The sequence below is a fragment of the Phocoena sinus genome, chromosome 4 (genome assembly GCF_008692025.1).
Source record: "Phocoena sinus isolate mPhoSin1 chromosome 4, mPhoSin1.pri, whole genome shotgun sequence".
Classification (NCBI taxonomy): domain Eukaryota; kingdom Metazoa; phylum Chordata; class Mammalia; order Artiodactyla; family Phocoenidae; genus Phocoena; species Phocoena sinus.
The window spans coordinates 66,899,346-66,916,233 of NC_045766.1; positions in this window are offsets into that span (position 1 = coordinate 66,899,346).

Consider the following 16,888-nt stretch of genomic DNA (forward strand, 5'->3'; position numbering starts at 1 on the left):
GAAAGTCTATGAGCAACCCTGGGTACTCAGGCACTGAAACTTTATTCTAAAGAGAAATTATACTGTAGAATTTTAGGCAACAGTAATTAAAAAAGAAGTGCATCTGTATGAAATGATGCAGAATTTTTAAAGAAATAATTTTAATTGAAAAGACAAATTGCACGACAATGTTTCCCATTTGTTTTTGAAATATGTAATTATCTGTGTATGAATGTCAATTCATAGAAGGGGACTGCAAGAATACAGACATGTCTATTAGTGGCAGGTGCCTCTGAGGAAGGATGGAGGAGTGGTGAAGGGGACGTGGAATAAGAGATTCACATTTTGCTCAGCTAATGTTGTATACTTAAATTATTTTTTCTTAGTTTTACATGTTTGTTAAGAAAAGTTAAGATTAATTAAAAATTAATTAAGAAAAATACTAACAGACTCTGATTAATAGTGCTGAGGTAATCTTAGACATGTTTTGCCTTAGAGCAGTTTGTAAATACTAAAGAATATTATCAATAGCTTTCCAAAAGTATAAGTCAGTTCCAAGAGCTCCTACTTCGCTCTTCCCTTCTTACACTGATATTTTCCTATCCCATACCCTTGATATTCACGTTGAGCCTCCATCATGTCATGTGTTCTGCTATAGCTCTTTGTGTCTATAACTATTGTGTCTATAACTATAACTAGAAATATCAGTTATATTCTTTTTTAAGTTCAAGGTGGCCCATGAGAAATATGATAAAATACCTCCCTTCTACACAAAACCCATTAAAATGATATATACATATTTTTTTAATGAACAAATTTTTAGCCACACTCAAAAACAAGTAAGAGAAAGTTTCATGGACCAGAATTGAAGAAGTATTTCTAAAAGAGTAAAACAAACTCGAAACCACCACAGAGTCTGCTGCTTTACTATCATGAAGCTGGAACCAGGGCTGTGTTGCTTGGAAAATAATTCTGATATGTCTCTGCCCAGCAGACAAATCTAAAGCTAGGCCATCTTCAAGGTTAGTATCTACACAATTGTGAAGCCACTACACTAGGAGAAATTCTCCCCACAGAATGTGGAAATAATTCCTGTACAAATAGCTAAGAATGACAAAACCGCTAAGTAACACCAACATCTTTACATAAACACAGATAAACTCAACCACCAAAAGAACATATAACCAAGGAAGTAAAGGTCATAATGCAGCCTAAAAAGGATTTTAAAGTAATATTTAATAAGCTCAAAGAGCCAAAGGAGGTAACTTCTTCCAAAAACTATCTTCAAAGAGTTAGACCCAAACATTATGATAAAGAACAGGTGCTTATGAAGAAGCACAAAATAAAAATTCTAGTAAATAAAAAACAGTATTTTAATTAAAAAAACAAAGGGATTAAAAATGTGCTAGAAAGTGGAGCTGAGAAACTTCCCTGAACGTGTCCCAAAATACTAAATATTGGGACTTCCCTGGTGGTCCAGTGGTTAAGACTCCTCACTCCCATTGCAGGGGGCCTGGGTTCGATCCCTGGTCAGGGAACTAGATCCCACATGCCACAACTAAGAGGCCGCCGTGACTAAGACCCGGCACAGTCAAGTAAATAAATAAATATTTAAAAAAAAAAAAAAATACTAAATATTAAAGAAAAGTCAAAGATAAGAATAGGTCCAGAATCTAAATATTCAGTTAAAAGAGGTTTCAGAAGGAAAAAAGGGAGAGAATAGAGGGGAGATAATATTAAAGAAATATGACCAAGAATTTTCCAAAAGTGAAAAAAACATGACTCATAAGATTAAAGGTTTCTCTAGTTGCCAAGCAAGATTAAAAAACAAACAGAACAAACACCCATAGCTAGAAACAACAAAATGAAACTTAAGAAAATAATGGAAAGAAATTCACTTCTGAGGAGAAACTTTATATAGAAAAAAAAAATAAACTACAAAGGAATGAGAAATAGAATAACATTAGTAATACTGTTTTTGAGAAGACAAAGTAGCAATATCTTCATATGATTAAGATAAAATAAACTTGAGGGCTTCCCTGGTGGCCCAGTGGTTGGGAGTCCGCCTGCAGATGCAGGGGACGTGGGTTCGTGCCCCGGTCCGGGAGGATGCCACGTGCCGCGGAGCGACTGGGCCCATGAGCCATGGCCGCTGGGCCTGTGTGTCCAGAGCCTGTGCTCCGCAACGGGAGAGGCCACAACAGTGAGAGGCCCACGTACCGCAAAAAAGTAAATAAAATAAACTTGAATGTAGAATTCTATACTCAGCTAACCTATTTTAGCTGGGCAAAGAATTTTAGACATAGAGGATTCATAAAGTTTATAACCCACAGATTCTCTTTGAAAGGGCAAGTAACAAATATAGTCTACAAAGAATAAAAATTAAGTTAATAGTATATACTAAGATGCAAGGAGGAATCACAACCAAAGAAACCAATAAATGAGATTAGTAAATTTAAGTATTGTTTGATTAAAAATTAGCTTTAAATGACGAGGGAGAAGTAAACTTTTAGATATTATCAACATGGAGGTTGGATAAATCTAGTGATAAGATTTTGTTAAAATAATTTTTTTTTCTTGCGGTACGCGGGCCTCTCACTGCTGCGGCCTCTCCCATTGCGGAGCACAGGCTCTGGACGCACAGGCCCAGCAGCCGTGGCTCACGGGCCCAGCCGCTCCACGACATGTGGGATCCTCGCAGACCGGGGCACGAACCCGTGTCCCCTGCATCGGCAGGCAGACTCTCAACCACTGCGCCACCAGGGAAGCCCTTGTTAAAATAATTTTAAATGTGTATGTCAGATATTTAAGACATCACTAGATGATAGAAAAGAAAACTTTTATCTTTCAAAATTTAACAAAAAATGAAAAGGAGCACTAATCAGCTAGAAAGCTACAGAGAAAAAAATATAAGCTAGGAGAGAAAACATGGCAATTCATAGTTTTCTTTCTATATCCAAGTTTTAAATTTTCATGTAAATTTATCAGCCTTTAAAGCATTTATTTTTGTGTCTATTTAGGAAGATTTTATACCCCAAGGCTATGATAAATTTCACTATAATTTTGTTAATAATTTGGAGGGTTTTTTTGTTATCACTATTTGAGTGTTAGTCCCATCTGGAATTTTTTTTTTTTGCGGTACACGGGCCTCTCACTGTTGTGGCCTCTTCCGTTGCGGAGCACAGGCTCCAGACGCGCAGGCTCAGCGGCCATGGCTCACGGGCCCAGCCGCTTCACGGCACGTGGGATCTTCCCAGACAGGGTCACGAGCCCACGTCCCCTGCATCGACGGGCGGACTCTCAACCACTGTGCCACCAGGGAAGCCCTGGAATTTGTTTTCGAGAATAAAATTAAGTGTGAATCTATTTTTCTACATAGATAATCAGTATTTTTTAGTAGTCCACACTTTCTTCACTGATTTAAAAATGTTAATACATAAGTCTTTCTTCTGATCCCGCTGGTGCATTTCATTGATCTATTTGTTTTTTCTTGTAAAAAATGTTACACATTTCTAATAAGTTGGAGATGGACAAACTGAAAGTTGGGAGACTAACTAGAGGAACATGTCCAGGCATAAGATGGTGGTAGTCTGGACTAAGATGATGGTAGTAGAAATCGAAGCAGGTGGTTTTGGAGATAAGAACTAGCACGACCTGATTATTAATCAGAAAAAGAGGAAGAGAGGCTCTATAGATTTTAGGATTGAGAAACTGAGTCTGGGGTGATGTGATTTACTTTGATAGGAAAAAATAGAGGAGAAACAAGTTAAGGGCGTGGGAAATCAAGAGTTCGATTTGGGACCTATTAATATGGAGATATTTATTAGACACTAAGAGGTGCTATATATATATATATATATATATATATTTTTTTTTTTTTTTTTCTTTTTTGTGGTACCTGGGCCTCTCACTGTTGTGGCCTCTCCCGTTGCAGAGCACAGGCTCCGGACGCGCAGGCTCAGCAGCCATGGCTCACGGGCCCAGCCGCTCCGTGGCATGTGGGATCTTCCTGGGCCAGGGCACGAACCCATGTCTCCTGCATCGGCAGGCGGACCCTCAACCACTGTGCCACCAGGGAAGCCCAAGAGGCAATATTTTGATTCTTTATGTTGATCCAAGGCTAAAACGGGCTGCCACCAAACAACTGCCTCACTCAGTGGTAGAGAGTGGAACATTTTAGACTTTATTCTTTAGAATAATTTTGGACTTTCAACAAAATGATGGGGTCATGCTGCATAGTGCTTGAGTGAAAGAATGTGCCTACTGGTCCATATCCTTAGAAACCTGGCTCAAATCGGACCTACACTCTAAATAAACTGACACCTATTCTGTCACACCTTTACATAGTATTACTTTAGCACTGAGTTCTACTTAGTTTATACAACATTGCTTTATGTTGCTTTGAGCTATGTTTCCTTCTAGGAGTCTTAAATTGCTTTGTGCTTGAACTTTGCTGAAACTATTACTTCATGGGTTTATTTATTCACTTATCAGCAGTTATTCATTTATCCAAAACACTTATTTGGGATTTTACCATCCTATGCTAGGCACTGTATATTTTTACACATATAGTTAGTTAATTGATTATACCCCTCTTCGTCCCAGTGAAAATTTGGGGCAGCAAAGAAATAAGAACAGTGTCTTTTGTCCACGTGGAGATCACAGTATAGATATAAACTAAATCATTATCACATAAATATTAAAAGGCTTATAAAGAGGTACAGGTAAAGTGTGACAGGAGTATAGAGTTGTAAATGTTACTTCCTGAGTCTGAAAATGAGGGAAACATGATGGAAGAGATGCCATTTATTTGTGCCTTGATGTATCATCATAATTTTCAGAGGCAGAAATCAGAGAAAAACATTCAGTCGTTCTGCAACTCTAAGGCAATTGATTCTTGACCTGCAAATTCTTCAGCTCCGTGTCAATATGATACCTGAATCTCAGTCACTAATTTGCATTCAAATTAGTACATTGGTCTTTCTTAGTTTTGACATTTATGCATTTGGAGGGATGGTGATGTTTTAAATTCTGCCCTATTTGAAGGATTAACTAATAAAAAATGGCTTCATAAGATCTTCATTCCATAAAAGACGTTATTTTGTTGTAAATATTTATGATTATTGGTTATTTTCAGCAAAGCTTAAAATGGACACCAAAGAAATCATAACAAAAATTGTATTTTAATATGGTCTCTAGATGCGTGGATTTGTTAAATTTTTATTACCATGTCTCAATAATACATGGTCCTTTAGTGTAGCTCTTAAAAATAAAATCAGTAGTGATTTTAAAGATCTCCAATATTTATAAGCTAAGTAGTTCATCTTATTATTCATGGCAAAGAACACATTTTCCTGTGAGAATATAACCCTCTCAGCTCTGCTCCAGAAACCATCTGCCGCTTGAAAAGCCTTCATTGACTTGAGGATCTGAAAAACAATTTTTCTGCCCATAGGGGGAGCTACATGAACACAAGTTAAATAAATAATTAATTAATAAAACTTTAAACCATCACTCAAAGCTGATATACCTTTCTTTTCTTTCTTTTCTCTTCTTTCTTTTTCTTTTCTTTCTTTCTTCCTTTCTTCTTCCTTCCTTCCTTCCTTCCTTCCTTCCTTTCTTTCTTTCTTCCTTCCTTCCTTCCTTCCTTTCTTCCTTTCTTCCTTTCTTTCTTTCTTTCTTTCATCTTTCAGAGGAGCCAAATTTTCTTTACAATTCTTTGGTTATTTCTTCTTCTTTCATTTTTTTCCTTTCCTTGTTTCTTTCTCAATCTGTTCCTTCCTTCTTCTTTCTATCTCCTTTCTTCCTTCTTAAGTAAAAGAAAAATTACAGAACTATATACATTTTTTATATCAAAATGTTAGAGGAGTTTTGTACTTGAAGGGGGCCCTTGCTGATGTTCTAGTCTAGTCCCTCTGCCTGGGTTTTCAGGACCACAGTCTTTGGGATTTCAGGGTTCATCAGAAATCTTGCTCTCCCAACTGACTACATATGTAGCAGGAGGCTTGAGAAAGAGAAGTTTTCTTTCTTTCCTTTTAAGAACTACGTCCACTGCTTCCTGCCCCCTCAAGAGGGTGTTTTTCTCTCTATAACCAGCACACAGAATATCCTTTCCTCAAAGAAAAAATTAATTTTTGGCTGAAGCAGTGGCGATGGTAATTCAATTATTTGCTCAGCGAATACTTCGTAAGCACATTCAAGTTGTTACTATTTTATGTCAGATATTTCTCTCCTTTCTCTGCTAATAGCTATTAATGTAGCTGCAGCATCAGTGGGAGGCAAAAAGAAAGGACTGCAGTAGTGAGAGAGGATCAAAAACAAATACCCACACTTAAAGTAAAAAGAAGGATGAAATCAGAAAATGTTCTTTCTCACCTAAGCTGTCTAGATATCAGACCACCCAACATTGCTTATGCCCTGGTCTTAATTATATGAAATTTGTCACTTTGGTCTCCCAGAAAATTCATACAATCTTTCAGATCTTCCAACAGAAAAATATTTTCTAATTCACATGCCCCGAAGGCTCACACTGCAGAAGACACTGCTTTTGATTTTGTGGCAAATTATTAAGGAAGTGGAATTATTCAAAGTTCCTCATCTTTGTTCTTGAGGAACTTAAGATTAAAGTGGTGGTGGAACAAACCCCGTTGGAAAAACAGAAAACTCAAAGGCTATTACAGAAACATTGGACACATCCTTACACAGTTGTGGTTGCACAGCGATAGACTTAATCCACGGGATTCACTTAAAACTCTTTATGGGAGAAACAGTAATTATCAGTGGTCAGGAGAAAAATGACTCTGTTCATTGGACAAGAAATTGGGCAGCAGGCCATGCAAAAGGGAAGGAATATGTGTGAGCTCCAGAGACAAATCAACTGCTTTGTTTACCTAGGAAGGTTAATAATTTTTCTGGTCAGAATAGAGAATACAAGATGGGGCAAAGCAAGCTATTTGAAGATAGATGGTAGGAGGTAAAAGATAAAGAGAAACAATTGTAGTTTTGGAGTCATCCAAGTGGTAATCTGGAAAACTATAAAAGAAAATCTTCCTTTTGCATTTTGCTAGGGAAAATTTCAAACCTACATCAAAGTAGAGTGGGACCAGTCTATGGACATTTAGGTTGTTTCCATGTCTTAGTTATTATAAATAGCGTTGCAATGAACATTTGGATGTATGCATCTTTTCAAATTATGGTTTTCTCTGGATATATGCTCAGAAGTGGGATTGCTGGATCATATAACAGCTTTATTTTTACTTTTGTAAGGAACCTCCATACTGTTCTCCATAGTGATTGTACCAATTTACATTCCCACCAACAGTGTAGGGGGGTTCCTTTTCTCCACACCCTTTCCAGCAGTTATTATTCGAATGGATAAAGAAGATGTGGTGTATTTATGCAATGGAGTATTACTCAGCCCTAGAAAAGAATGAAATAATGCTATTTGCAGCAACATGTAGAGATTATCATACCAAGTGAAGTAAGCCAGACAGAGGAAGACAAATATCATATGATATCACTTATATGTGGAATCTAAAAAAAAAGATACAAATGAACTTATTTACAAGACAGAAATAGACCTACAGACATAGAAAACAAACTTATGGTTACCAAAGGGGAAAGGGAGGAGGGATAAATTAGGAGTTTGGGATTAACATATACACACTATTATATATAAAATAGATAACCAACAAGGACCTACATAGCACAGGGAACTATATTCAGTATTTTGTAGCAACCTAAAAGGGAAAAGAGTCTGAAAAAAATAGATATATATGTGTGTATAACTGAATCACTTTGCTGTACACTTGAAACTAACACAACATTGTAAATCAACTATACTTCTATAAAAAAATAAACAAATGTAAAAAAAAAAAAGTGAAAAGAAAACCCAAAGTAGAGTGGGATCATGAACCCCTCTGTGTCTGTTACATATCTGTTGATAAATATCAACATTTTGCTAAATATTTGAATAAGTGAACATGTAAATTATTTTGTGTCTTATAGGTGGAAGTGACTGAATACTTACATAGGTTACCAGAAAAAAAAAATCATGGAATTTCAAGCCAGAAAGCATTTAAACATTCAGAGTAAGTCAAATCGGTTCTGCTTTTAAATTAGCTTCCCACAGGCCTCACAGGAACAAAATGGGAAGTCCCTCAGAAGTCAGGTTTTTGATATGACAGTCTTGCCAAAGGAGCTGATGTGAGGTAGAGAGACCTTCATGGGGACAGTGTGTCTCATTGGGCACAAATAGAAATATAGTTTAAGTGTAACTAAAGAAGCCAAGTATTCTTACAGACTAGAACCAACAATACCCTCCAGGTAATAACTATGTTTCAGATACCAGAAGTGGAAATGACATTTGATAAGAATACTGCCAAACACTATGCCAGATATTTTACCCATATTACCTCATTTAAATCTCATAAAAATCACTTTTAAAAATTGTTTTCCTATTTTACACATAAATGAACTGGGACATAGAGCTCTTCAGTCACTTATTCATGACTTACGACCAGTAAGTGGTAGATCTAGGACTGCAGCCCAGTTCAGTCTAACTTCCGGTTGTGTTTGCTCCCCCGTTACAGCCAAGAAACCAGAGAGGAAAAAACAAAAACAAAACAACAACAAAAAAAGTGGTCTTGCTCAAGGTCATTGCTGCTCAGGGACACAAAGCAAGAATGATCTCTAAGCGGGTCAGATGGACCACGCTGAGCAGTTCAGGGTGTTCTGATACCCAGAAGGAGAATATGAAGTTCAGCTAAGAAAGTACCTTCTTTGTCAAGGAGATGGTGGACTGGGCACAACTGAAACTGTGTTATTTTAAGTCGCTACCTAGTGTGCCTTTTTGTCTTTTACGTGTTTGTGGTGAAAGGAGATTTGTCCACCCATAGGACACACAAAAGGACTCTGAAATGTGAGGCCCGGTGGTGATAGAAGATTTCAGGATGAAGTAAGTGAATGAGTCAACCTGGTGAATTGGACAGGTATTGAGAAAGCACCTGAGAGGTGGAGAAGGAGGGCAGTCAAGGGTACTGGCTCCGTTCCCAGCTGGACTTTCCCTCACAGCTTGTCTTTGTTTATGTCTTCTCTGAGATGAGGACAAATTTCTTTGTGGAGTCCCAAAGGAAAACTTGAGTTTCCCAAGGTACGATTTGTTTACAATGGATGATATACAAGATTTTGGATTCAGGGGTAAAAGAAAATTTAAGGTTATCCATGAAATTCCATGAGTATTAGAAAAAAAATTTTTCTAAATGTATGAATTCATAGACATGATTAATTAAAACAAAGCTAAAGTTTTGCATATTAATTTAGAGAATAATATTAAGTTAAAATAGTGTGGGCATTGTGGTGGTAGATTAATATAAAGCATGTCTGAGCAAGGTAGTAATTGCCAAGTAAGGCTAGACTGGAAAAAGAGGAAAGACATGACGAGGATGTGTGGGTAGAAAGGTAGGGGATAAAGTTGGGCAAGCTAATGCCACAGGACAGTTGGCTGTACGTCAGTGACACACTTCATAGAACTTCATCATGTCAAAAATGGGAAATCTGAGGTCTGGAGGAAAAGATAATTACCAACTATCTCACAGAAAGTCTGTTAGAGAGCAACGACTGGAACCTGGGGTTTTGCTTCATAACCCAGTGTTTTTTTGTTTTTGTTTTTTTTTCACTAAACCAATCCCTTCTTAAAAAATGGTGGTGGGGGCTTCGCTGGTGGCGCAGTGGTTGAGAATCTGCCTGCCAATGCAGGGGACACGGGTTCGAGCCCTGGTCTGGGAAGATCCCACATGCTGCAGAGCAACTGGGCCCGTGAGCCACAACTACTGAGCCTCCGCGTCTGGAGCCTGTGTTCCGCAACAAGAGAGGCCACGACAGTGAGAGGCCTGCACACTGCAATGAAGAGTGACCCCTGCTCGCCGCAACTAGAGAAAGCCCTCACACAGAAACGAAGACCCAACACAAGCAAAAATAAATTTATTAAAAAAAAAGATGGTGGTGGGATGAATTGGGAGATTGGGATTGACATATATACACTAATATGTATAAAACAGATAACTAATAAGAACCTGCTGTATAAAAAAATAAATAAAATTCAAAAAAAATTTTGACTACATATGAAGAATGTCACTACTCAGTTCATCATGTTGTATGTTCTTATTCATACCCTTATTTTTATATTATCTGGTGTCACCAATTTAATTCAAAAAGTATTTGTCTGGAGGATGTTCATATCTTCATGATTTCATTTGAACGATGTCTACAGGTAGATCCCAGTGATTGAAAACATTTTTTAAATTGCCTGGGTTATTAATGTAAAACATTTTGAAAGATAAAAGTTGAGACTTGGACAGTGCTGCTGACTGGTAAGAGCAGGGGCAAAGCACCACCGTGCTTTGAATTCTACCAGTTTGAACTCTTTGAATGCCAAATGCCTCTTTGAATTCAAACCAGAATTCTACCAGTTTGAATTCTTGTCCCCTGATCCACAGGACTGTAAGCAATGTCCTTAAGATTCTTGGGATCTTGGTTTCTATAACATGGGAACAATGAAACCTTCTTGAAAGATGTATTTGGAAGTTATAGACAATAAAGAGCCCTGGTGCAGCTCCCGACACCTAGCGGGTATTAAATAGGTAGCAGTTATTATTATGTGTGTGATAGGGAAAGAAAGAGGAGAAGGAATGCTATGGAACGGTCTTGGGGCCAGAAACAGGAAGTATTTTGATGTGCTACCAGCAGAAAGTGGATAAGTAGGAAGAGAATGATGGGTTTGGGTTTTACAATCACTTTCAGAGGAGCTGGTAGGCATGCAAGTTCTGCTTACATTAGCACCCTCATTCTAGAGAGTGAATCATTTTCCTACCCTTAGAGGTTTTGGTAGTTATGCTGTTTCACTTAATATTTCTGTAAAATAATGAGAATTTAAAAGGGAATTTCCTAAGCCAAAACTTAACTCCTACTATCTGGATTCCATGAAACTACAATGCTGACAGCTTCAATGAACATTTTTAGCATCTGGATTATATCAACTTTCCTTGACTCAAAAATCTTTTATCTTTCCCACTTTTGCAAAAGCAAATTAATAATATTGCTTCCATGTGGCTATATTTCTTTGAATAGCAGGACAGAGAGATATACAATGTTTTGGGGGTGAAGCAAATACGTTTGTGTATGACTGGTGTTACCAGCAGACTCCTCAGATGTAATCTACATTATTTTTAAAGTAAATACAAATACATTCTTTACATTTATACAGTTCTTATGAGTTTGCCAAGTACTTGTATTTGCACACATATTAACTCATTTACTTTTCATGACAATAGCATAAGTACTAATATTCTCATTTTCTAGATGAGACAGCAAAAGCCCAAAGTTTCAATGTCTTGTTCAGGGTCATATGGCTCGTGAGAAATTGATCCAGATAATCTGACTCCAACTTCAATATAGCTTTCATTCTGTGCCTCCATTTCTTATTTCCATCATTCAATATAAGATGAAACATGAAACATATTTGTCCCCGCCCTCAAAGAATTCCCAATTTCATTTGGCAAGGAACACACACACACACACACACACATCCCTGAGTGAAACATCACTACAGGCAAGACAGTATACGATGCTAGATGCCAAATGCCTCATTACTCACAGGGTTGTTAACACAAACAGGGAAAGAGAGATTGAGATCGCTATGAGTTGGAGTGTTCAGGGGCATATCGTAGAGGAAGTAAGAAGAAAGGCAAGAAGAATATTTTCTGAGAGTAGAAGACAAAGCACCCATTTGGGATGACTATAGTAATCAAGTTGTCCTCCACCCCCAAGCTCTAACTCTCATCTGTAAACATTCCAAAAGGAGTAAGACATTGCATTCTTGGCTGGAAATTAAACAAGCAAATGAATCATCTGAAAATTCAGGGTTGCAGCAGGTTTTCATCTGATCACTATGAGAGATAGCCACGTTGATGGGCTCCCTGCTGACGATGTACCTGCAGTAACCAACTCTGTGATGTCTGGCACTTTTTACATGCTGCTACCTTACTCATAACCAGGCTTCAACAAACCAAACCATAACTTTTTTGTCAGTATGGTAAGCACTGTGGACAGGGAGATAAAGGAAAGATCACTGAATTAGGAATCAGAAAAACCGGGCTTTGTCTTAGTGCCTCAGCAACTGTACGAGCACGACCTTGAGCAACTCCCTTCAACTCTCTGTGTTCCAGTTTCATCATCAAATAGGCTAATAACAACAACCAATTACTATGTGACACTTCACTCTCTACCACTGTGCCATTAGAAAGGGGCTCTAGGGACCAACCACAAGGGAATCTCACGCAGAATCTTGTTAGAAATGCAGACTTCCCTGCCCTGCCCCAGATCTACCCCAGAATCTACATTTTAACAAGATCCTGGGTGATTTGTATGCAAACTAAAATTTGAGACTCACTAACCTATGAGGCACTTTCAGATACATTATAGCATTTGATTCTTGAGACTGTTGTGTTAAAAGCAGTGTTAGTACCTTGTCCTCCCAAACCCCATATTCCAGTGTAACTCAGAGAAGTTAAGCCGATGACATGGCTAGATGTGGTAGCTGAGGGATTTAAGCGTGGACTTCCTGATTCTAACGTTTGTGCTTCTCCCACCATAGGTCTCTTTTGCTGCATGTGTCTCTCTCTCTGATATTTTATGTGAGGACCCACCTTGAAACTGGATATGACCTCCAGCAATCCTTTTTGACTTAAAGATCCACTAATTTATGTAAGGTACCCCACTCACAAGACCCTGCCTCGTGGTGCAGGAAACATCACACTAATAGAGGAAGAACTGCTTCCTTCCGTAGCACAGTAAGACACTTATCTGTGCCAAGCTGATGACGGGGGAAATTCCCTGTCATCAGGGAATTTGTCGTTATTAGCCTATTTCAACAAGTCTTCAGAGAAGAACATTCTTTAGTCTTTACATTAAAATTTTTTTTTATCTAAGTAAATGAAATTCTTCTTCATTTACTTGGATAATTGAGGTCTTAAATGACATCAGACTTTCTGAGATCTTTCTGGGAGTTCATTCTTGTCTGATGCCATCATCAGGATACCACTATTATAGGGTGCCACCCCTGGAATTCCTCAAACCCAGTGGCTGACTGGGCTTCTTTTGGGTGTCTCAAGGGAGCTCCTTGGAGTACAGAGTTTGCTTGCATTGTAAGATTCAATTGGGTACTAGAAGTGCTTGGAATATGTTGTTGGATGTCCTTCAGCTGTTCCTTTCTTAACAGATTCCCAACCTTGTCACAGAAATCATAAGGTAAGCAGTCAACAGGTAGTGGTTTGAAAAGTTTCACCAACGGTGATTTATATACAGCTGAGAACTGGGGAATTAACTACACTCCATGAAATATAATATCTATGGGCAAAAAATGAAAGAAAACAAACCAAAAATGAAAAATTCAAGGACTAATAAAGACACTAAGATTGTGTTTGGAAGCTTTCTAATACCAAGTGTGCCAACTGTAGTCCTATACAGAGTTGAGGCTTTTATTGTCTTCCTTAAGAGTGAACTCAATGGGCTTTCCAGGGTGGAGAGACCTGGGCTTACTATATATTACCCGCTTCCTGTCGACCCTTAGGATGTAACACAGAAGACACCAACAGATTCTAGAGAGCTTTAAGTTAAGAGTCAGTCATTCTCAAAATGAGAACTTATACCCAGATGGCTGTTTCTGTTTAGTTCAAGTCAATGAGCTATTTATTCCCCACTAAGTCTTTCTATTCATCACTGGATCCCCAGAAGCTCTACAAGATGTACCTTTAACTCTTGCACTATTGTTACACCTATCTACAGATGTCCAAAGATTTTTGCTAATACTGTTCTTTCAGCCTGAAATGTTCCTTATCAACTCAGCTATTTCAAATCCCAGGCGTCATTCAATGCTATTCCTTTCTGAATCCTCCCCTGATTGTTCAAATAACCACAGATCACAACTTATATCTCTACTAGAGCACTTGGGTTTTCTGCCTGATTTAGAGTTATTTGTGCAATCATCAATCTCTCCTACTAGGCACATCTCAGTCTGTTTTACTAGATTATGTTTTTCTTGTTTGTGTGATTTTATAATACCTATTTCTGATCCTGAAACACATGAGTGCAACAATAAATCACCATTTGAATGGGAACATCTCTCTCAAGGTTAAGAAAGAAATGTCAGGCTTTGCTCCTGCCCTTTGGAGTAAGCAAGTTATGTTTATAACCCTCAAACCCTGTGGGCCTTTGAAGTCATCTGTGTGCCCCAGGGGCTGAATCCAAACCCGCAGAACTTGTTCTCCAGCCTGGATGAAAATAGTTCTTCACTTCAAAATGAGGTTCCACCCTTTCTCGTTTCGTAAAACCTAATATCCTCTTCTAACATAACATAGATATGTGCACTAGACTTGAAGAAGGTTTTTTAAAATCTTTAATAAATTAGTACTGTGGCATAAGGAGCATAAGAAAAAAAATCATGGACATTATAAGAATAAATATTATTATAAAGCCTATTATTGTCTCCAAATAAATATGCCTTAGCTTATTTTTTATATTGCTATAGAAATAAAAACATTTCAAACAATCCTGAAAAAAACCTAGTAATTACTCCATGATTGAGACTTACAAGGAGGATGGCTTTAGGGTAGGTACCTTCAAAGCAAAACTCTTAAATGTGTAAAAAAATCTATAAAGATTCCAATGAGAAAGAACTCGAGGAATAATCTTTGAAGGGATCTACAATATCTTGAGATCTGGAAGGCAGATGAAAAAATATTGGAAAGAGAAATTTGAGATGACAAAATATTGTGGGTAGGGGATTTGATAGCAGTATAAGAGGTTATCTGGGAAATCTAGGTATCTTCCTCTCAATTTTGCTGTGAACCTAAAACTGCTCCAAAAAAATAACGTCTTCAAATAAATCTCCAGACACTGCCAAAGGTCCTCTAGAAGGCAAATTCTCCCTGGCTGAGAACCACTGCCTTAGTACTTGTTAAAAATGTAAACTGTGGGCTCCAGCCCAAACCCACTGAATGAGGAACTCTGGGGGTGAGGCCCAGCAATCAATCTGTGTTTTAACATGCCTGTCTCGCAGTTTATTCTGATGCAGCTTAAGTTTGAGAACAACACAGGTCTTATCTACTCCTCCAACCAAGTGTATCCCAGAGGATGTAGACTAGTATTCCTTAGTGTGGGGACCATGAATTATCTACATCAGACTGCTGTTGGCTGTTTCTTGAAGTAGCATCTAGGGGCCCACCCTAGAGTTCTTTAATCAGAATCTTACAGGGGATGGGAAAGATGAGAGTAAAGTAGAAAACAGGGATCCAGTGTTTTCCTTTTTTTTTTTTTTTTAAGTATGTATACCCCAATTTCTCTTATGTATGCAGAAGTTTGAACACCACTGACTGATACAGACTGTGCAGACGTTCTTTATTTGTATCACTGACATGGCAATTTCTGGTTTTGTGTGTCCAAAACAACTTTCTGATGAGAAATTGGCTTCTGATTTAGATCTACCTACAGCAGTGTTTCTCAGCCCTGGTTGCATTTTTGAAACACCTGGGGAGCTTTTAAAAAACACCAATGCCTAGTCCCCACCCAAGACCAATTAAATCAGAATCTCTGGGGGTGGTATTTTTTTTTTTTTTTTTGCATTACGCGGGCCTCTCACTGCTGTGGCCTCTCCCGTTGCGGAGCACAGGCTCCGGACGCGCAAGCTCAGTGGCCATGGCTCACGGGCCCAGCTGCTCCGTCGCATGTCGGAACTTCCCAGACCGGGACGCGAACCCGTGTCCCCTGCATGGGCAGGCAGGCTCTCAACCACTGCGCCACCAGGGAAGCCCGGAGGTGGTATTTTTTTGAGTCCCAGATAATTCTAAAATGCCGCTAAGCTTGGAAACCACTGGCTGGTCAAGGAAAACATTTTAGTTAGTTTAATGCTTCATATCTCATTACAAATTATGGAAGTAATATTCTGGTTTTTATTTCATTGCTCTGTGTCTCTAAATTCACTCAAGTTCTGAGGATCAGAGCTCAATAACAGATCCTGGAATGCAGTCATGTAATTGGGATATTCTCCTTTCCACATCACATGCTGGCATTACCTGTATTCTCCCTTCCATCTCTTGTAAGTCAATCTTCAGGGTTTTGTGAAGTTAATTATACTAGAGAAATGGCTGCCAATTTCTATCTTCAAAAATAGAGGCATTTTAATGTTGATGTAATCAAGCCTTTATATCTTACTTCCAATTCACAGGGAGTGGGTGGGGGGGGGCAGATAGAAGAACAAAACAAATACCCATAAGGAAGGATTTAGACTAACCCAAAAGGTGAACATTTTATAGAATAACTTTCCTGTCTCTTCAAATAATCAATATTATTAAAAAACTAAATAAATAAAATTAAATAATATGATATTAGAAGAAAGAATATTGTAAATTGAAAGAGACTTAAGAGACATAACTATCAAAGGCAATGTATGGGCCTTGATTGGATCCTAGTTAGATGAAACAGCTATAACTGAAATTATGGCAGTATTTGGAAGAATTTGAATATGATTTGGGTATTAGATGATGCTAAGAAATTATTCTTAATTTTGGTAGGTATGATGGTTTATGCTTGCATAGGGAAATATCCTTATTTTTTAGAAATGCATAACAGGGACAAAATGCCACGCTATCTGTAATTTAAACTACTTCAGTAAAAAAGAAAGATGATACAAATATAGCAAAATATTAACAATTGTTCAATCCAATTTGGGTTATAGACATATGAGTGTACATTATACTGTTTTCTCTTCTTTTTTTTCATTTCTTGAAATTTTTCATAATGAAAACTGGGGTTGCAAAAAGAAAAAATAAATACATATAAAGGCAGTTTAGATAGT